At 47.0% G+C, this 21,846-nt stretch overlaps 1 protein-coding gene across 24 annotated transcripts in view; it reads left to right on the forward strand.

Moving 5' to 3' along the window:
• Positions 1-21,846, forward strand: part of NEO1 (neogenin 1) — a 279,790-nt gene that overhangs the window by 30,322 nt on the left and 227,622 nt on the right. For 19 of the 24 annotated variants that reach the window (XM_040706582.2, XM_046898900.1, XM_046898908.1 and 16 more), the window contains 3 exons: positions 9,270-9,431; positions 11,605-11,760; positions 12,106-12,398. The exons of 2 other annotated variants lie outside the window; for them this stretch is intronic. The gene's annotated coding sequence lies outside the window, so the exon portion shown is untranslated. The remainder of the gene's footprint in view (positions 1-9,269; positions 9,432-11,604; positions 11,761-12,105; positions 12,399-21,846) is intronic. 3 more of the 24 variants (XM_046898897.1, XM_046898898.1, XM_046898902.1) reach the window with 3 other exon arrangements.

The following is a 21,846-nucleotide window of genomic DNA, read 5'->3' on the forward strand; positions in this document are numbered from 1 at the left end:
GTGTGCAAAGTGATTCTAGGGAGGGACACATGCCTTCATCTCTCCCTCACAGCCCGCGAGCTGGTGTTGGGGGCTCTGGCAAGCTGAAACAATTCCCATTTAGGTTTGACCTTTTGCTGGATATTAAAGCCTGGCTGTGGCTCAGTGAGATGAACGCTGCAGCAAATGCAATTCCTCAAGATGAAATATCTCTCCACTGGGTAATTCCAGCCTCATTTTGAGGGTTGTTGTATTATTTTTTTTCTTTCCCGCTGAATCATTTATTCCCAGTGTCAGGAAGGTGCAGAATGACTTTCCCCACTGGCTTTCAGAGCTTCATTGATTCAACTCCCACTCCTGCAAATGTGCTGGACCAGCAGCCCTTGGTCTCTCTGATTTTCCCAGGAGGGGGATGGGGAAGGCAAGAGTCTCAGGGCTGGGGGAGCCCTTCAGTGAACACATTCACAGCCTAGGTGAGATGCTCTCATATATTAAGCTCCATAGTCCAGAACCTGTGTTTTTATTTGCAGAGTTTTGGCCTTAAGTGCCTGCTCAGCAGTCTGCATGGCGAAGGGGAAATAGGGCACATTAAAATTGCTGGTGAAAGCAGGTTTTGTGCTGGAAGGACCAGGAGTGGGCACACTCATGAGACCTGGGCTGCCTTGAGCACCTTCAGATACTGCCAAAGGTCACAGAAGGCAGCACAGATTGTTGTCTGTCTGCAGTGTTCAGAAAGAAAAGGGATAGGATGCGTTACAGCGGTTTCCCAAGAGGAAGAAGATAATGGCAGATCGGTGGTAGAGAGAGGAGCGGTGAGTAGTGTCGTCTACAGCAAGTTGTGTGCAGCACCTATGGGAATGCCTGAGATTGTACAGAACACCACAGACCTCTGGCCCTTCATGCTCTGTGGTTCACTGTTGCAACCTAACTCCTTTGCTCATGCTGGTTATGAATCTGGTCCTTTCCCTTCAGCAAAAGAAAGCAATCTACTCCCACAAATGTGTAGTGAGCAAATTCAATCACTTGTGTGTCTACCAGACAGAAGTGAGTGAACCCAGGCCTCTGCCTGTCATCATCAATCTATCTGCAGCCCTATATGTGAGTTCGCACTTCACGCTCTCCGCTGCAGCTCCATTCTCTGATTGAGATGGGAGGAGAAGAAGCAGTGCAGCAACACCTGGAGAAAACAGGGCCCAGGGTCCCCTGAAAATTTGGGAACCCAACCCAAGATGTAGCTATCATGTACTTGTGTCCCAGCAGCGTTGTTCTGAACGCTCAGCTCTGGCGTTACCTAAACTGTGCAAACACCTGTGTTCTTGCTGGTGTTCTCCAGGTCCCTGAGGTAGGGTGCATAACTCCAGTAGGGCAGCAGGATCCCTCCCTTGGCTTTGCAGTTCTGGAGGCATAGGTGAAATCTCAGCTGCTTCTGGCTTGCACAGCTCTACAGGGTTTTGCTTTGCACTGTGATGTGCTTGTTCCATCTCCTGAGGCTATTTCACACCAGACCCTTTGGAGAGGACAATCTCTTCATCTGTGAACATTTCTGCTATGGGAGCAGAGCTGAGTCACTGCTGCTTTGCACTTGGATACAGTGCTGAGCAAGGTGAGGGAGCCAAGTGGGTGTGAAACGCAGGGCACTGCTTGCCCCCTCTCCAGAAGAGGAGCAAAGAGAGCAGGACAGCTGTGGTGTTGGCCCAGTGTTTAACGCAGGGTTAGATGGATGTCTTGTGTCCTGCAAAGCTAGTAGCCAGGCACTTGCTACTGAGCTCCAAGCTTTGATTGACAGAGTTTCAAGTTGTCTGACCGTACCCATTACAGGTTGCGAGATTCCCCTGTCAAGTACTGGCAAATGTTTCCATTTGTTCTCTGTTTGGTCCACTTTCTCCTGTTTATTATCCCAAATGTGCCCAGGACATGACTCTGACATCCCTCTCCAGCCCTCATTCCAATTCCATTTAACTTCTACTTCATCCTATGAAGAAGTAACAAGCACCGTTCAAGAGGACAGAAGAATTACATAAGATGCGTCTTTGCTCTCTTCCTTCCATGGGATCATGCGTGGTGCTCTCACATCTGTTGGGCTCAGGCAAACCTAAAAACACCAAAAAGTGCAAAAGGGTGCTGGTGGTGACTGCAGGGGGCTGGGGGGCTGCAAAGGAGCAAGGATGCTCAGTGCTGGCAGATATTTGAGTCACTGTTTATTACAGTGCTACACAGGAACCAAAAAAGATCAATATTTATTAGTCGCAGAAAGCATAATTTTGCATGAAAAGCATCGATCAGCATGTCAGCCAAGACAATGTCATTACATCTTCTTTATGATTTGGTCAACATCCCTACATGAGTAAGGACTTTGTTCCCCTAGACAGACAGCACTGGGGGAATGGTTCTGTGTTAGAGGGGAGCAGACAGGGCCTGCAGTGGTTGTGATGCACTGAGGATTGTATTTAAAAATCTTGTCTAGCTGGAATAACCTTGAGTGCAGCCTCCCTTACAGTGCTTCCAAGTCAGATCCTAAATTTTTAGCCTTTTATCCCTGTGAAATAAGCTGCTTGCCAACTGGGGTCAGGGTGAAATCTCCCTCCAGAGGGTAATACTGCGCAGTTATGGGCATTATGGGATGCTGATGCCATCCTTTAAGTCAAACCAGCATACGTGGGGAGGATGCCTGTCAGTCCCAGGAGTTACTGCGGTTTTATAGCAAGATCCCCTTATTCATCTACAGAAGCAGTTCAGGCCCTACCATTTCCAGAGCTGTTCTGGCCCCAGCAGAGACACAGGAGCACCAGGACAGGCATGTAAGCAGTAGGCTCTATGATTTGCAGAAAGCCAGGCTCAGGGCTCCTGGACCAGTGTTCCCAGCAGCGCTATTGGTTCCTTTAGGGCAAGCCACAAGTCAACCACATGCTCTGCAATTGCAGAATTTGGCTTCCACTTAAACACCAAAATAATTGGCTCAACAAGATGGGGGTGCAGTGGCTTCTCAGAAAATCCTATCCTAGAAGTCATGATGGGAATTCTTTGAGACCAAACCCTGTGGTGTGTCTGAGCCAGGAAATGCACCCCTGGCTTGGTAAAAGGATCCTGACCGGTTCCCAGACTGGTTGTGAGACTTAATCTAGGTGTTTGTAGATTGAAGGTGTTGTCAAATGAAGATGGGTGGCACTGTCTGGCTATCAGAGTGATGGATGAGGTGTTGTTTCATGCAAGCAGAAGGGACCTCCATGTGGATCTTGAAGTTTTTAAGACCACTGTTCCTGCTTCCACAGCCAGCCTGGCCTGCTGGACAGCTGTTTTGCCAGTGGCTGGGTCCCCATGTGGGGCATGAGGACCCAGATCACCCATGCGTGCTGGTGCACCCATTCAAGCGGAGCTTTCCTTGTGCTCCCGTGGTGCTCATCTGCCCTGGGGGTGAGCATCTTAAGGCAGAAAAGTGACCCCACAAGAAATAAAGACAGATTGCTTGCACCCTACAGCAGGCTGGTGGTGGGACTGGGCATGGTGGCACTCCAGGAGCTTTTGGAGTTTTTGGTTGCACTCTTGCCTTGCAGATGTGATGCACAGAGTGGGCAGTTCTGCTGTGTGGTATCTCAGTGAGAGAACCCTTAATTTTATTTTAGGACATAAAAAATGTTTGAGCTGAACAGACCAACAGTCCTAGCCCAGTTCCATGTCTCCACCAGAAGCCAAGGCCGGATGCCTTGAAGGAAGGCATAAAAGTCCCATAATGCGTATAATTGTGCAGTACTACCCTATGGGGGGAGATTTCCCTCTGACCCCAGCTGGCAAGCAGCTTATACCCTGAAGCAGGCAAATCAATAGCTGTTATGATTTTCATTTGAGCTACTGTCACTGCGGATGATGTTCTTATTCCCATAAATGTCTGATTCTATTGCGAAACTCTCTAATGATATTTGTTATACTGCTTTTTTGATATCCTGGTGGGGAGCTGGTGTTCTCAGATACAGCAGTCAGGGTATGCCATGGATGGCCTGCCGCAGGCTGCTCTTGGGGTCCGGAAGGGGAGCTTAGCCCCTTCCTCACCAGCCCAGCCGGCTCCTGTTCCCTTCCTGCTACTTTAAACTGACCTTCCCTTGCTTTACGGTGACCGTCTGGGGATGGAGAATGACTGACCAGGTCCATGTCTATATGGATTTTTGGCAGAGGCACTGCCCTACAAGCAGAAGTGTACCAAAAGTCAATTTGTTTCCCTCTGGAATATTTGTAGGATATTTCTTAGGGTTTGTGAAGCTAATAGCAGACTAGTTGGTCTTTGGTCACCACCTGTTTCAGGGGATGGAAGCAGTTTCTTGTCTGGCAGTGCCCTGTCACTCCTTGTCTCCTTGGACATCCTGGCCAAAGCAGTTAATGGCAGCCTCTGAGCAGGATGGCGTACAGCAGTGTCCAGAGGACCAGAGCTCACTGCAGTGTCTGGGAGAAGACTCTGATGTGACTAACTCTAATTGAGAACTTCCGGTGGCATTTGCACCAAGTAAAAGCTTTCATCCGGAGAAGACCCTCTCCCAGCCAGACATCTTTAGGGTGAGATACCCAGCCCAGAGACTGCCTCTTCCACTCCACCTCTTCCGCCCACTCCAAGCATGGGAGAAGTTACAAGGAAGGCTACCCACGAAGGAGCGGCAGAGGTGTGTTTGCCTGCTAGCAAAACAGCAGAGGGGAATGAAGGCAGGAGAGCAGGTCTTGTCATGTAGAAAGGGGAGGAGGTGACACAGCCCATGATAATTGGACCATTAAATCTAGCAAAGGCACCGACACTTACACAATGTGGCTCAGGGAAACAAACGTTCTGTAGTAACAATAACTCTTCAATAGCAAGCAATAATAAGCAGCTGCAGTCATTTTTTTTTCTTTTTTCTGCTGACCTAGTGCTTAATTCTGTTGTTCAGACTGTGGGTCAAATTGTTCTAAAGCACTGCATAAAGGCCAGATAGGTTTGCAGAGATGTGCAGACGGGACTGAGAGGAAATTTTGGCTCTGAGGTAGTTTGCAAATGCCTCTCAAGTGTCTGTTTGTGTTTTCTGTGCTTCCTCTCTTCCAGCTTCAGAAATCTCTGCATGGGAGAGAACCACCCCAGTCCCCTTGGTCAGATCCCCTTTGTTCAGTGAGTCACCAACTACAAAGGATGCCAGAGCTGCCTGAGATGGCCACAAAACTGGCTTAATAACCTTAGAGATTACAAATCTGGCTTTAACTCTTCTTGTTTGTTGTAGGTCTGGGGAGCAGGGTTTTCATCTCTGAGCCACTTTCTCAGACTTTTCAGCTGTGGGAGCTGAAATGCCAGTTTTGTAGTAACAAAAGTGGAATTTAGCATGCGGAGCTGGGGACTGGAGAACAACACCCTATTTCTGAAAGCTTCACAGTAAGTCCAGACTGTCAGGGCTTCCAGAGCTGCTACTCATATGGACAGTGTCCAGATGAAACTCCTGCTGGTGTCTGCATCTGAAGGTGTTACGCCCTGGTAAAAGGTGTGTGTGGGAGCAGAGAGGCCCCAAATGTCGCTGGAGCTGGCTCCAGTCAAGTATTTTCTGCTGATTCTTACCAGTCTTGTGGCATCCCCAAATGAGGCCCTGGGGATTGCAAAGCAGTCAGCTTTCATTTAAAGCCTGACCTTGGCATCAGGCTGCTAGCATGGCAAGGAAGAGAGATGAGTTAGCTGGCAGCCTGCCTGTGTGTGGCAAGGGCTCTTTAAAAGCCTCAGAGGATGCATTAGTTTGATGTCAAAGGCTTTGTTTGTGGCGTTCCCTGGAACGGTTATCCTCCCTCTGTGCCTGTACACATCGCTCCTCCCTGTCTGAGTCTCTGAAGCTCCCCCAGCCCATGGCCGAAGAACACAGGGATAGCTCCAGTGAGACAGATGGAGATGGATCCCAGCCTCGGTGGGGACAGCTGCATCCCTGACAGTCCCCTCTGGTCACACACCTGTTAGGAACTATACTTAGCATGGGAAAACTTTCCAGAAAAGAGAAAGCAGGGGAGAAGTGGGGAGGCGGAAGGGATGAGAATTTGGCCTCATTCTCCACAGCAGGTCTTCAAGCTCCAAAATGCCTTTCAGCGATAGCATCCCAAAATGACAATCAGGTGAAAAGCAGGCAGCATACCAAGGCATGCTGGCACTGTTCAGAGACAGCCTGAGTGCGTGATGGCTTCATAAGTCCTGGCTGAGCCGCCAGGAAGCCTGGTGTGTTTGTCCTGCCGGGCCCAGCAGTCCAGATCACTCGGCATATGGGAATGGAGGGAGATATTGAGGGAGGCACAGGTGGAACCCTTGCTTATGCAGCATGTGAGGCAGCACAGGCTCCATGTCCATCATGCCACCCAGGATTGTTGCAATACCTGCAGCAATTCAAGCAGCTCTTGGTTCTGGAACACGCAGCAAGCTGTCTGCCTGTGCTTCAGCTTGCCTGCAGCATTCACTGCCATCCATCCGCCTGCCCATCGTCCTGCTGTGTATGCTCCTACCCCTACAGCTCGCAGACTGTGTGGAATGAAAAAACTCTCCACTTGTGGAATGAAATTCTCCTCTTGGTCCTGTGCAAGGTGAGGGAATGGGAGGCATTTCAGTTTTTCTTCTGTGTATAAATGAGGAGCCTGAAGCTAGTGCTCCTGCTCTGATGCTAACTGAATGTGCAATAAGCTTGGTTGCCAGGCCCCCTTCTTGCAGCAGTAGAGGCAGCAGATCCAGGTAGGTTTAGAGCCCATGTTTTCTTTTGTCTTTCTCCTCTTTGCTGAGCAATGAGCTGCATTTTCACCACATATAGCTCCTGTTGGCCTAATGCCATCTCTGCCACATCACTTGCAGAGTGCAGCGGTGGCTGATGAAGAATGAAACCCTACCAGTGTTTCCTAACTGCAGGAGGCTCATGGTGACAGAGAATCCAGCAGCTCTCCAATGCTTCCAGAGCTGTCCCCCAGCTCCCAGCGCTGCTGACAGGTGGCATTGCTTTCCTGGAAGGACTCACTGCGTGCCTGCCTGCATGCTGTGCAGGCAGTTAGCATTTCAGTATTTGTGGCCACCTGGCTGTAGCTTGGCAGAGGGATTTGCTGTACTTAGATGAAAAATACAACAGGAACTTTCATCTGCTCTGTGGGTAAATTGAGCTCACGTTTACAGTCTCTGCAGCTCTCTGCCCTGTTGTCGTGTCCTCTTAACAAAAAGTTCACATTAGAGAAAATGATTACATTGTACTTAGGAGTCATAAAACACTATGGGAAAACACTAACCATTTTTCCTGGACCATATTCTCAGTGTTTTCCCAGCCTCAGGGGAAAGATCAAGAAAAGAAGAGAGAATACCACATATCCTGAGGACAACCACAGCATCTCCATCTGATTGGATAAATGGGTAGTGTTCCTGATGGGATAAATATGTAGCATTCCTGGCTGCCTGATCAGGCTTCTTGTAGCACTGGAAAGATTTGCATTAAGTTAGATAGCACAACAGCACTGCAGCAAGGTAGGGGAAAGCTGATATCCCCATTTCACCAGAGGAGAGGTGATCACCAGAGGAGAGGTAAAGAACAGAAGGGCTGTGGAGCCCTTGTGGGGTTACCCAGGGAATCTACAGCATAGCTGAACGACAAGCCTGGGTATAACATAGAATGGCCTGGGTTGAAAAGAGCCATAATGATCATCTAGTTTCAACCCCTGCTACGTGCAGGGTCACCAACCAGCAGATCAGGCTGCCCAAAGCCACATCCATCCTGGCCTTGAATGCCTCCAGGGATGGGGCATCCACAGCCTCCTTGGGCAACCTGTACAGTGCGTCACCACCCTCTGGGGGAAAAACTTCCTCCTAATATCCAACCTAAACCTCCCCTGTCTCAGTTGGAAACCATTCCCCCTTGTCCTATCACTGTCCACCCTCGTAAACAACCGTTCCCCCTCCTGTTTATACGTTCCCTTCAAGTACTGGAAGGGCACAGTGAGGTCTCCCCAGAGCCTTCTCTTCTCCAAGCTAAACAAGCCCAGTTCCCTGGATCTTTCTTCATTGGAGAGGTCCTCTGACCATCTTAGTGGCCCTTCTCTGGAACCACTCCAAGAGCTCCACGTCCTTCCTGTACTGGGGGCCCCAGGCCTGGACGCAGTACTGCAGATGGAGCCTCTCAAGAGCCAAGTAAAGGGGGACAGTCACCTCCCTCTCCCTGCTGGCCACCCCTTTTTTAATGCAGCCCAGAACACAGTTGGCCTTCCAGGCTGCAAGCGCACACTGCTGGCTCATGTCCAGCTTCTCATCTACCAGGACCCCCAAGTCCTTCTCCGCAGCGCTGCTCTCAAGGAGATCTTCCCCCAGTCTGTATAAGTACCTGGGATTGCCCCGACCCAATGCAGCACCCTGCACTTGGCTTTACTGATCCTCATTAGGTTTTCATGGGTCCACTTCTCCAGCCTGTCCAGGTCCCTCTGGATGGCTTCCCTTCCTTCCAACGTATCGACTGCACCACTCAGCTTGGTGTCATAACATCATCCTTCTTGAGTGCCATCAGAAGTGGGATGAAGGCTCTCTTGGAACTAGAGGCACTAGTCAGCACAAACTGTCGGTGTGCTTTATTGGGCTACATCAAAGTAGAATCAATAAAGGAGTTAAAAAAAAAAATGCCCCCAAAATGGGCTCACTGAGCCAGACCAAGCCATAAACAGATTAGAATGCTGTGGAGGTCAGGTTTCAGCTGGTGTTCATGAAAACAGGGGAGTTCTGGCATTGTTGGGGAGTGATTCATTTCACTGGAGTATTTCAGGGAGGAGAACCACACAGGAGTTGGGAGCACAAACCTGCAAAGAGAGGGGTCCTGTGTTGAGTTTCTGCCTCCAACTTTGCTGTTGCAGATTTATGCTGATACCACGTCTATCAGGAGAAGTTATCTGTTTCCGTTTAACTCAGATGAAAGCCCATGTGTGGTTATTGCATTCTAAGTTTGCTAGAACTTGTTAATAATTTAGGATAATAAAGTCAGTCAAATTAATTCACTTCTAAAATTGAGCTTATTTGCATTGGCTTGTCTTTTTTGTAACAGATCTCTCTGCGGGCATGTGTTTGTATAAGCTTTTTGTATGTGCTCAGGAGTGTTTGTGTGCATATGTAATTTCTTTCACCATCTTACAACCAAAAGAGCCCGAGCTGGATTTAAACATTGCACGAGAAAAATAGTTTCTCCCTGCCTGTGAATATATTCAGGGAAGGTCCACTCCAGAGTGAAGCCAAATAGAGGGGAAATAAATCCATGGGAAAAATGGGGTTTGTAATGGAAATGCTCTCTTGTCTTAAATTATAGCCAGGCATATGTGAAGCTGAAACACATGCTGAAGCATCCAGACGGTGCCTCAAGCTGGCCACACGTTCCCAGAAATAAAGAAAAACACCAGAGCCTACCTGCAGAATGACCTTTCTCCTAGCTGACTTGCAGCTCCCAAGCTTTTGTGCTGGAAGAGATAGGGTAAGATACATGAAGTGACAGATTGCTACTGACAGTGAAAGGCTCTTTCAGCTACATTTCTCTGCAGCCACAGTGATATATCCAGGGGCTTGTTAGAGAACAACAGCACCAGCCAATAACCAGTTGGTCTAAGCCCTAGAGATAGACCGTATGTCCCACACTCTGTTTCCTAATCAGCGAGTGTAGAGTGAATTCAGCTGCAGTATTGCTTCTCTCTCATGTGTTATATAGGAGGGAAACACACCCGTGTATTTATCTGTGGCAATGCTTCTATCTATAAATAACAATGTTTGTATCTGTGCGTGCGTGTGAGTGCATATTTATGTGTGTATGTATTCACTGTGGGCGAGGCTGGCTGTAGAGCAGCCCAGAAAATGGAAATCTTTTTGTGCAAATCATGCTTTTGGAGGAAAGGAGAGCCAGGAGACCAGGGATGATGAATTGGCCCTGAACCGCGAAGAAATTTTTTTTAAAGGCAAAACAATTTCAGGGAAAGGGGTCTCCAAAAAAGTCCAGTTTTGGGAGGTAGCTCAATTGAATTTCTGGTTCCTGGCTGCTTGCCTGGAGGGCCTCTTGTCACTTCTACTTTCTTCCAACAAGGCAGAAGGTGGAATTGACAGCAGCCTTCCTGCCAGGCTGTTAGAGAAGCAGTGAAGCCAGATGCTTTGCCTCCCTGCTCCCTCCCCTTTGTGCAGCCCAAGAGCTGGAGAGTGAAGTTGTTTAACTTTTCCATCTTCGTTCTCCAGTGTTCCTGGTCTCACCCAGCAGAGGTGCTGTGGAATGCAAAAATCAGTGTGTCTGCACAAAGGGGTCCTCAACTGTTGAGGGATGGGAGTGTACGTGTTGCATGGTGTTATCATGCTTTTGTCCACAAAAGTAAAGTCATACTTTTGTACACAGTGTTTATGCAGAGAGGCGCGTTGATGGAGATGAGCTGATACACAATGCCCTCCCCCAGAGCACAACCAGGGCAAATAATTGTGATATGTAATACATCACATCATGTTTTCAGAGCCTCCATTCCACTACTTCTAAACCCAAACTCAACTCGCGCTATTTGTGTAACTGCATAAAGGTTACATTGTAGGTGATACCTAAAATATTCCTGTGATTTCTTCTACAAGGACTGTATCCTCAGCCCTCTCTTTTCATCTTTTTATAGGGTTATTGCCTTTAGTTGGTAAGAAATTTTAGAAGATTTCTGTTGCTGTTGAATTACCAATTCTATATGCATCATTTAACTAGATAATTTGCTGACTCAAAAATTTCTGTGTAATCAAATTGGTTGGCTGTTCTAACATTCTTAAATGCTGGTTAAAATGATGTGGAGAATAGGCTCCTCTATTTAGATTCAGCGCAGCAGCAAGGTAAGGTTGTCTAATATAGTTTCTTGGGGTCTGACCTGCACCAAGGTAGGGATTGTGCATTTCCCAGCACACACAACCCGCGGAGCTTTTGTTCTCCCTTGTCTCTAGAACCCATTGGCTTTGCTGAGGGCATCCAGACGTCTCAAAAGCAGTGAGACCATAGGGCTTTATTAAAATACACACAGCCCTCTTCTCCTCACTTACCCAGAAGTTGCTGGGTGAGTGTTTGTGTGCTTCATCCTTCTGCCACTGCTCTCTTGGTCCCTCTGCCACCTACCCTGGGAAGGAGAGTCGTGATGGAGGTAGGCTTTCCTCCATGTTTGGCATGCACTGCTGCTTGTGCCAAATCAGGCAGGAATGAACATCAGCCTAGGGCCAACCATGAACATTTGTAGCCTGCAGCAAGGCAAAAAGGATTGCCCAGAACAGCCTTTGGAAATATTTTAATTACTCTTGTTGAACTGGCAATCAACTAACTTGAGGGAAAGATCACAAGTGGAGACAAAATCTAAGGGGAATTTTATGCTTGGAGTCAAATTTCAGCAACATTTTTGAAGTGTTTCTAATTGGTATTGTTTACAGCCATCACCAAACATCCCCAAATCAAAAAAATTCTGATATATGTGGAAAACAGATCACAGTTGTGCAGCTCTAGTGCAGCGCTGTGAGGTGGGTGAATGTGGGGCTTATAAAAGAGTCTGGATATCAGCCCAACCACTGAGGTCTTTCTGAACAGCTAGATAGTCAGGAGACCTTTTTAAAGGACTGTGAATCAAAAAATAAATTTTATTTTTTTGTATCTCCAGACTTGCCAGTGAAAGAAGAGCTTGCATCTGCTTGATGTCTTTGGATCAAGTAATCTGCCAGCCAAAGCAGTCTCTTCTTGCCTGCTTCCAAGAGGCATGAGCTTAAACAACTGGTCTCAGAGTGGGGTATATCTACAGTCTTAGCTGTGAAGAAAGGTGATTATTCCTCCCTAGTAATTCAGTTTCACACATAAGGAAATTATCACACACACAGAGGCGTGCACCTTCCTCTGTTCTGTCAACACGCACTGCTAGAAAGATTTATTTCAGTAATAAGGTCCTTGCAGTGAAACTTAGCAAAAATGAGGGGGCAAGTTTATTAATTATATATTTTCCAGTTAATGAAACATGATATTTAAAGGAAATAATTGCAGGCATCTCCCTTGATGGCACAATTCATTTTCGCTAATAAATGGTTTGTGTTTCCTTTTGTTGAACTGATCAGTTACAGAGACAAATCCTGCCTTGTGCTAGGCCCCTCTTATCTCTTCTTATTTGCAGGAGATGAAATGTTCTCCTGTTCAGTGTATGTGGAAGAGACTGGAGCTGAGTTGCTATCTTCGTAACAGTAAAACTACAGCGAGATCTGAATTCTTTGTTCATGTTTCATCGCCTGCTTTGAGGCAAGCAGTGGTGATGAGTTCAGACATCAGCCGTAGGGTGAGTACAGATACCACCCACACCAGCTCCACCAGCAGACTGCAGACTGTATCTGGTTCCTCCGTTCCTGTCTGTCCCTCACAGCCCTGCCGCAGGCCCTAATAGATGTAGAAGCCTTGTTATACAGGACTCAGGTATGTCTTCCCTCAGGCTGCTTCTAAGCAGCCACTTCCATTTATGCTGGAATGTTATGTAGGAGCTCTTAGAACACTTCAGCTCAGCGAGCATTCAAGCCATTTTCAAAACCTGGTCGTGGATATGCATTATCTGTCCTCATAGTAATTTGCCAGGTTATCTCTTACAAAGGATGTCCAGGTGAGTTCTTATATGCTCTGACATTTGTAGAGAAGGGGCATGGGTTGGGTGTTTTTTTTTTTTTTTTTTTGCAGTATCATTGATAGTTTCTATATGCTCCTAACACCTTTCAAGCAGGTTGGCAGATTCTACTTCATGTAGGTGTCCACCTCTCATTTTCTTTCTGCTACCTGAGGTATACTACAGAGTCTGTGACACACAGCTGAGTGATTTTTCTTCCTTCCACTTGAGGGAAGTATCTTACAACATTTTACACTGGTCCACTGCAGTTGACTCATGCCACCTATTCTTGAAATGCAGCCAACAAGGTGAGAGAATGTTTAAAAAGATTAACAGCATACAGATAAAACTGAGACAGAAAGTAGGAAGAGAAGTGGGATAAAACACCGTAAGCCGATGAACTTGGTGTGCCTACTAAACACAGAGCCATCCTGGGTGACCATGTACCGTTCCTTCTTTCATTTTTTTCTTCACAAGCTGTTAGTGAGGTTGGTAGGTTCTCTCCATGGTGTTCACTGCAAATAAACTATGACAGGTGAAGTCATTAGCTCTAATAGCTATGTACACCTCAAGACAACAGTCCTTCATCACTATGATGTTGATGGGAACTCTTCTAGGTGGTGCTTATCTATAGGTGCACCACAGGGATTAGGGTTACGTCCAGTCTTCTTTGGTGTCTTCATCAGTGAGCTGGAAGAGGGGGTAAGCAGCATGTTAATGACATCTGTGGCTGAAACAAAGAAGGGATGATGTAAAGGGCACTGATGCCAGCCCACCAGAAATGGGTAGGGCTGGGCTGGATCTGCCATAGGCTTTCAGTCTGTCTTTGTATTCACTTGATTTTGTAAGTAGAATGCGGAGATTGTGCAACCAAAGAGGTGGGTTGGGTATTTGTAAGGGCATCTGTTTAGCTAGTGTTGGCTACTTTGCTTTATAACACAGGTTTTCTGCAGGCCCATCTTGTGAATATTTAAATGTGTGAGTGGTGGAAGGAGTAAATCTGGATGGAGGCTTGCGAGCACGGAGGGAAGTAGAGAGTGTGTGACTTGCATGTCTCTTGCTCACGTGTGCACGTTTTCCAATACCTTCCAGACAGATTGTCATCCAAACAGCTCTGACAGCTTGCAGGCATCAATCACACAGACTCTGCAATAACTCTGCAAGGTCAGGAAGTGGGATCAGGTGGGGGAAAATCTGTGTCTCTGTGTTCCTCTGAGGAGCAATTTGTGCCTGAACAAGAAGAGGTGAACAGAGGGTAGCAGTGACTCCTGCAAGAGTGCACGTTTGCTGCCGTTAGAGCTTCCCTGATGTGCCTAGAGCCAGGGATGGGAGCCAGGTCTGCTGAACCCCCGTTCCCTGCCTTGACCACTAGAAACACTTCCTCCCCACAGAAGCCTCACTGTGAAAACACCCACAGGAGAATGGCTTTGTTATTTGGCAAGGAGAGCCAAGGCTCCGCTCTACCCAATCCATAGGCACATTTCTGGGGTTACATGTTTACTAAAATCTTGGCTTTGCTGGTCTGGAGAGAATAAAAGTTGATTGTTCACCAGCCAGGGATCGACATCTCCCTGCCTGTATGTGTAAATATCTCTGTACACCCCTACCAGTCTACGGGGAATGTTTGTGGTGTAGCAGCCTGCTTGTTTTAGAAACCTTCTCTCTCATCTATGATAAACACATCTCTTGTTACCTGCTTTCTCTAAGGCTTTTCTCATCAGTCCTATCCTTAACTTGGCTACTTTGGCTTCAAGGCCTCGTGATAGCTGGATTGATGTATTTATTTAATAATAAAACTTAAAGAGCTAATTGTTTTCTGCATTACTGTGTCCCTGACACTACCTGTCTGAGGAGCTGGGTCGTGATAGGGTTAGCATAGAGAGAAGCAGGGCTACTTGGTGTGAGTATCATCTCTGCCAGCCCTGCTGTTCCTGCTGCCTCTCTGCCTTCTCCCAGTAAGCCACCTTATCCTGAATTTGCTGGAAAGATCGTTGCTGTTCAAGCTATCCTGACCTTACCAGTTCCATCTCTCACCATGTGGAATATATGGATCATATAAAAGGGAGTTTGCAGCCCAGGTCTACAGAAAGAACCATATGACAATAGAGAGATGACAGAAGACTACGGCAAGGGGATGGGCTTGCCATCCCTTTTCTCTCCTATGCATATCCTGCTAGGTGTCACAGTACGTTTGCATGTCTCTCATGGCTCCATGCACCCGTGTCTGAATGTGGCTGTGCAGATTTAGGCACATGGGCTTGTGGAGCGGAGCAGAGCCTCTGTGCACAGCACTACTGCTGCATCAGATCCCAGTTTTGTTTTAAAACAGAGGTAGGAGATCTGGATTCTGGATTTTGATCTGAGACATCCACTGCTCCAGATCTGAAGGCAGTCAGCTCCTGACTAGTGCTGCAAACTGTTCCCCAACCCCACAGCTTTACACACTCAACTGATAGGTCTAATGGAACATTTTGCTGATTTGGGAGACTTAATGTTATTCAGCTTCCCGAAATCCTGAGTTCTGTGATATCTGTGTGACAGCACTGCAATGAGCAGAAGTCAGTCTAACTGGTTCATCGCTAATGTTTTCCTGTCTGTTGGTTTTACAGCCGAATAATGAAACTCACTTCCCATCACTCCCTGACCTTGGCTTTGCAGAGTGTTCAGATGCATCTTAAAGACTTGGTGTTTCAAGAAGCAGAAGTCTGCCACAGCTGCAGCTCAGTACAGTGAACGGCTCGTTGCCTTAAACAGTTTGTTTCCCGGAATGTGCAGTTCTTCCTTTAGGAAGAAGTCTGTATCTTCAAAATTTCTGCCCATAAAACTGAAAACATTGAGACTGTTTTGCACATCAGCAACAGAATGAAGAAAGCAGAGGCAATCAGGACCCCAAATAATTATGTTTATCATCCATTATCATCGTGCGGGGCCTGACTGCACATAAACACTTCTAGCTGGCTGCTTGCAAGAACAGAAGGCAGGGAGTACCATTAGAGAACCCAGTGATTATTTAAAAGGATACCAGCCAGCTGCTGAACAGTGCAGCAGGGCATTCTCTGGGCTGCGAGCGCACCTATTTATTATGTATGTAAAAAACAAGAGTATGTCCAGTGCTGAACCCTTCTGTGTGTGTGCAGGTATTAGAAGGTTTGGTTTCTAGAGGTAGACTACTGGGGAAATAACAACCCAGCCCCTTTCTGGCTGATCCTGGGAATTTGGAAGGTGTAATCTAGAAGAGCCTACCATTGCTTGAGCCCTTCTCCATGAAGGGGATTCTTCCAAGGGAACTCTGATGTTTCCTCTCATGGCTCTGTTTGCTCTTCCCTAGCTTCGTGCTGCTCTGGGGACATAGAACCCTGAACAAGGACTTCAGGACTGAGTTTCCCACTAGCAGAAGTATCCACACTGCTACACAGTCTGAGGGTGCTGGGCAGAAATGTCCAAGCATCTTCAAGTGATCTCAGTTCAGAAAATACACCCAAAACATTTGCTGCATTCTTGAGGGTAAGCAACAGAAAGCCTCTTCTCCAACCCATATCCTTGCAGCTCCATCCTGTCTGTCCAACTGCTGCACTGCGAAAGGGCCCAAGTATGTCCTGGCTGCAGTGAGTGCTGTGGATTGTTGCGCTCAGCCATTCTGTGGAAGATCTTACTAGAAATCTGCTTGAAGGTAGAAATCTTAAGGCTGATAACACAAGAAGAGTTAAAGCCAGATTTTGTGTGCATAGTGAAATTAGTTGGAACTCCATCAAAAGTCTGTGCCTCTTCGTCTCTAGAACATCTGAGATGCTGTACGTTTACTTGTTTTGATGTTCAGGGCTATAGGGTGGCTTTCTAAAACTCTTATTTACCATGATGATCTCCAGATGAGGATGTAAAATCTCTCCTCATTGGAGGCCAGTCCTGAGGTGTTTCTGTGTGTTCAGGAGGACTATTTCTCATCCTCTGAGTATCTGTCAGTGGGAACTGGAGTTTCTCTTGCAGACACCATCCTCTGCCAAGAACTCTCCTTTACCAAGGCTCTTACAAACTACTTTCAAAATTGGAATGCTTTTTTAGAGCCAGACATTGATGTCAGTGCATTTTTACTGAAATGCAAATGCAACCCAATCAGCATTTCACTCCCACACTTCAGTTTTCCTTCAAATTACTTTTCCATGGGCACCCTCTCCTTCTGGCTTATCTACAAGGCTCTGGCCATGCTGTCAAATCAGGCTCTGTTCACCTGCATCGAAAGGGCACCGGTCTAAGGGACAGAGCCAGGTTCTTCTGCTGTGTGGGTATCTCCTGCTGAGGAGCTGAGGAGTGCTGAGCTCTGTGGTGTGCTCTGTGTCTGGAGAAAAGTCTTGCTTTTACTAAGCAATGATATTATGCCTGCTGTTTGAAGGCCACACAGTCCTACAGTCACAGGATAATGCTGTGTGAAAGGAACCCCAGGGAGTCTTCAGTCTGGGCCCTTGCTCAAAGCACAGACAACTTCAAAGCTAGGTCCAGTTGGTCTGGGCCTCGTCCAGACAGATTTACAAATATATCTCTGTTTATGTATTCCTCTGCCTCTCTAGGCTCCTGTCCAGCTCTTAACCACATTCACTGTGAAAAATGACTGCACAGTGCCTATCCTGGAGCGGGGTGGTCAGTAGCTGAGTGGGAAATCTTTTCCAAAATCTTTGCCCTTTTCTGTGCCTAGGAGATAGGAGGCCAGAATCCATCTCATTTAATTCGACAGTATCCATTGAAACAGGTCAGTTTTTGGGAGGGTAGGGCAAGCAATGCATATATTTCTAGGTCTGGGTTCCATCTTAACCCAAACCTTTCTCATACTTAGATCTTATGCCCAAAGGAGGAGAGTCTTTCCTGATTTTGGCCTTAGAGAACTTGTTCTTTTAAGGCCCTTAGGATCTGGGGTCATCATAGACCACTGAATCCCTGGACCAGCTGGTGAAAGGAAGATGAGATGATGGGAGTCAACCAGTGGCTTTTATAGGAAGTGTAGAACCTGGAGCAGGGTGGTGAAGGAAAAGATGCCCAGAAACTGGTGAGCTTGGCTAGGCAGAGGCATTTCATTGATGATGTGTTTGCCTCTGTTTTGCATTGGTGAGTAGAAACAGAATCATGTTCTGAACCAGATTTTGGGGCAAGATGTCCCTAGGCTGGGGTCACAGCCTGGCTGCTGTGGGGTGAGCACTTGGATTCCAAGGCTGAAGGCTGCTGCTGGCTGAAGTGAGGAGGTTCTGGAGCTGTGAGGCAAAACCTCTGGGCTTCATGTAGCATGGGAGGTGTAGAACAAAGCCTCAGGTGCTCTGGTACTGTACAACCACAAGATAAAAGGAGGAGGCCTGTCCCAGAGAGCTCCCCCCTGAAGTGTGAGACTGGTGGAGGTGAACAGAGTAGCTGTGAAGTGATTCTGACTGTGATCTTGGTGCTGTGCTAATGGCTGTCAAGCTTCCTGCAGAAATCACAACGAAAGAAGATTCTGAAGAAGACAAGTAAGCAGCTCTGTGGGTGTTCTTCCCATCTAAAAGTATGAGTAAAGCAAAGCATGACTTCCTTGAAAATCTGGTGGGTGGACTGATGCTATGAGCTGATAGAACATGGGGGCTGATTCCTTCATAATGAATGAAAGATGGCAGATGGGGAGAGGCAAGGAAAGACCTTCAGCACAAATGTAGTAAATCTACTTCTGAGACTGTTGGGATGGTGGGGTTTTTTTGTTTTCTTTCTCGATAAAAAAGAGAAGAGGGAGGATATTTGCCTGAGGGTAATGAGAGCTATTAGAGGTAAATATAGTTGGTCCTTTGTCTCATCCAAAGCAAAGACCAGCTTCAGAAGCAATGAGATAGGATGGTCTCCCTGGTATTAAGGAAGGCAGGATACTCGGGACTGGTCCCGCTTCCTTTTTGCTCTTGTTTTGCAAGAGAAGATGAAGAGCTGATGTCCCTTCAGACCAGTAATGACTTCACAGCCGTAGTTTTTCCCCACAAGCCTTTCCTCTTACATGCTAACGAGTCTGAGCCTACTTCATGGTGCCTGCAGTAATTGTGCTTTTAATTATGCTCTGTGTTTTTGACCATCTGTTGTGCTCTTTTCAGAATCTGTTTCAGTTCTGATATCCCCTTTGAGATGAAGGGACCACAAGTGCACAAAGTATCCAAGGTGTGGGTGAATCATAGATTCTTCTGTTCTTTTTTTTCTTTCCAAATGATTCATACCACTTGATCTGTTTCTTGATGCTTACTGAGCATTAAGCTGACGTTTTCATGGAACTGACAGCTATATGTATGTGAAAAAATGAGAGCCTACAAAGAGGAGTGATGTCTGTTGGACAGGAAAAGACAAGGTTTTTTGGGAATATCACAGGAGTCTGAAAGCTATGTAGAGCCTCCCAGCATGGAGCCCACTTGTGAGAGAGACCAACAGGCATTTGGTGGGGTCAGAAAGATGCTGTAACTCGCTGATAGACATGAGAGCAAGCATGGCACACCTCATCTTTGAACAAGAGTAGCAAAATGAAAGGTTAATGAGCCAGAGAGCTTGTTAGGAAGAGAGCAGCTGCAGGCTTGGGCAGGGGATGTGCAGCGCTATCTTTAAAGAGGACTACATTCAGGGCTGGCAATAAAATGGGCTGCACAGGAGGATGCACATCACAGATCTGACTCTGATTTGGGTTTGTGTGTGGCGACAACATGGGATGCATGCCTGAAGGATGTGCAGGTTAAATGTGGGTTATGTGGTTGCCATGTGTGGGTCAGACCCTCAGTAACCTTAAGGAAGTCTCATTCCCGGATCCTTCTTTGACTTTTTGTCAGCTGCTTCTCATCTTGTCTTCTGAGCATCCTTTAAGGATGCCTTGGACTGCCTTGATGTGACTTCCTTCTGCTCTTGCTGTTTTCTTATTCTTGGAGAGTGGTGAACATAGCTCACCAAATTACTTGAGGGATTTTCTCTCTTATTCCAGTATTCTGCAGGCAGGTTCCTTTCCAATACAATCCCTTACCTGCAGGGTTAGGTGCTAAGCATCAGTTATGTGAGAGGACTGTAAATGAGGTTCCTTCAAAAACTAGTTCTGTTTTGCTTAAGGCCATAACGGGAAAACTGCTGTGTTTCCATTAAATCCCCTTTGTATCAATCTGTAGAGCTCACTGTGGGCGAGAGGTGCTAGGATCCCAATAGGCTGCTAATTAATTACCAACCCTACATTCTTTATTGGCAATGCGGGGCCTTCCGTCATTGCCTCTTGATAGTTAAATAGGTGAAAGCCAAGGAAAGGCTCTGTTTCAGTGGCGATCAGTTAACGTTCCTTCTGGCTTGATTCCTTGCAGACACTTCTTGGCAGTGTGAGGGGAAGCCAAGACTGAGCATATGGTTTGTTGCGAGCTCTGACCTTCCCAGTGATCTGGGACAAAGCCAAGAGCCTGGAATTTCCATCAAGTGCCATTAGGAAGCCTACCTGATGCTGTGGAAAGCCCCTGTGCCATTTCTGGGGAAAGAAATACATAGGTAAAATGCCAGTTGCTCTTCTCTCATGTTATTCCCTACTATACAAAATGAACAGCTGTGGTAGCACAGGAGGAGAAGGAGACTTTTTTACCTTTTGAGAACCTGGTGGTAAACAGCAGCACAGCTCCATGGAAGCTCTCAGGTGGGGTCTTGCTGGCCATGGGTGCCCCTTGTGTGGCTCTGTGAAGTCAGGGTACCATTGGATAGCAGATTAGGATTCCTGAGGGCACACCTCTACAAGCCACACGTGCAATATGTTGAGATCTTAGTCATCATCAAAGGAAAAAGCACGTTTGGAATGAGTTTGGAAACTCTCCAGCCGTTCTAAGTGTGAAATCTGCAGCTGGCTGGCCAGGAAGGGACCTTGGATAAGCAAAACGTAACTGCTCATGGCTTGCCAAGATCTGGGTGGGAAAAGCCTTCCTTTGAAGAGGATTTCCCATCTTCTCCCAAGGACTCCCCAGCTGCTGAGCTTTTTTTTTTGTTGCCCCAGCCTCGTGGCTAGGATTTGTATTTCTCAAGACCTTGAAGCCCATTGCCCTCTCCAGTCACTCACAGAGTTCACTGCAGCCTGGCTCTGGTCACGCAGCTGTCTGCTCCTTCATTGGAATCTGCTTTGAACAGAAATGATTTGGACTTTATTTTCCTTTTGCTGTGCAGCCATCTAATTACTTAACATTATATTGCAGCCTCTTCCTACAGCATTGCCAAAGTGCTCATCAAAGCCTCTCTGCCCCAGCACTGGGGGAGGTGGATTATTAGTCTCTCTGTGTTCAAGGTTAGAGATGTTCCCTTCTCTCATGGACTAGCAACTCTTCCAGACACATCTTTAGCCTTGCCATTCAAGATCAAAACCAGAGGCAGCTGGGAACGTGTTAGAGTAATGTGCACTCAAAGGCAGTACTTTGTTTCCTGTAAGTGACTATCAGCTGAGCCTGTGATGTGCTGAAATCGGACTGATTTGTCCCGCAGAGGGGAGCAGCCTGTCTGGGAGCTGGCTGTGGAACAGCGAAGGCTGAGTGCGTACTGTGGCATGCTAATGACTGACCTTGTTTCTCTTGCTTCTGCCCTCAGTGTCTGCTGCTAGAAAGGTTTCTGATGGGTGATAGCAGCAAGTATTTTCATAGAGCAGACTTCACAAAGCTGAGATTCCTCCAGACCCTTGAGAGGCTGCTCTGGAATATCACATACTTAAATACTTGGCATAACTGGATCCATTCAGTCTTGGGATGGTGGGAGGATTATCTGGTCTTCCTCCTGTCTTGACAAAATAAGGCTCCTAAGTCACCATGTTTCTCCTCTTTATGCATGTACTGTGTGCCAAAGGCTAACACAGGTGAAACATATCCCCACTAGCCATGATTTCTCAAATATGTGATGTCCTAGAGATGAGGTAGTATGCTGGGCAGAAGGGGATATGTGAGAAAACAAGAGGCTTGATTAAATAATCTGCACTCAGATTTAATGCATGTGCACCTAAGCTGCATGCAGAGAGCAGCTGCTGGGGCCTGACTGTTCTGATGTCCCATGCTGCATGCAGCACTGCAGCACTGGGAGGGAAAGCAAGGGCAGGATTTGTACTGGTAAAGAGAAGGCGCCAGAAATGGAGGGGGAAGTATTGGAAGGGCAGTGGGCAGAGTCATGGGAGGCAGATCTACTCTTAGATGGCAGCTGTTGCATCCATTTGCTCAGCAGGTATGTTCTTGCCTTCTCAGGAAGAGTTGGCTTTTCAGAAGAGAGGGAGAAGAGAACAGAGAAAAAACTGGAGGG

The sequence above is a fragment of the Gallus gallus genome, chromosome 10, assembly GCF_016699485.2.
Source record: "Gallus gallus isolate bGalGal1 chromosome 10, bGalGal1.mat.broiler.GRCg7b, whole genome shotgun sequence".
Lineage (NCBI taxonomy): Eukaryota > Metazoa > Chordata > Aves > Galliformes > Phasianidae > Gallus > Gallus gallus.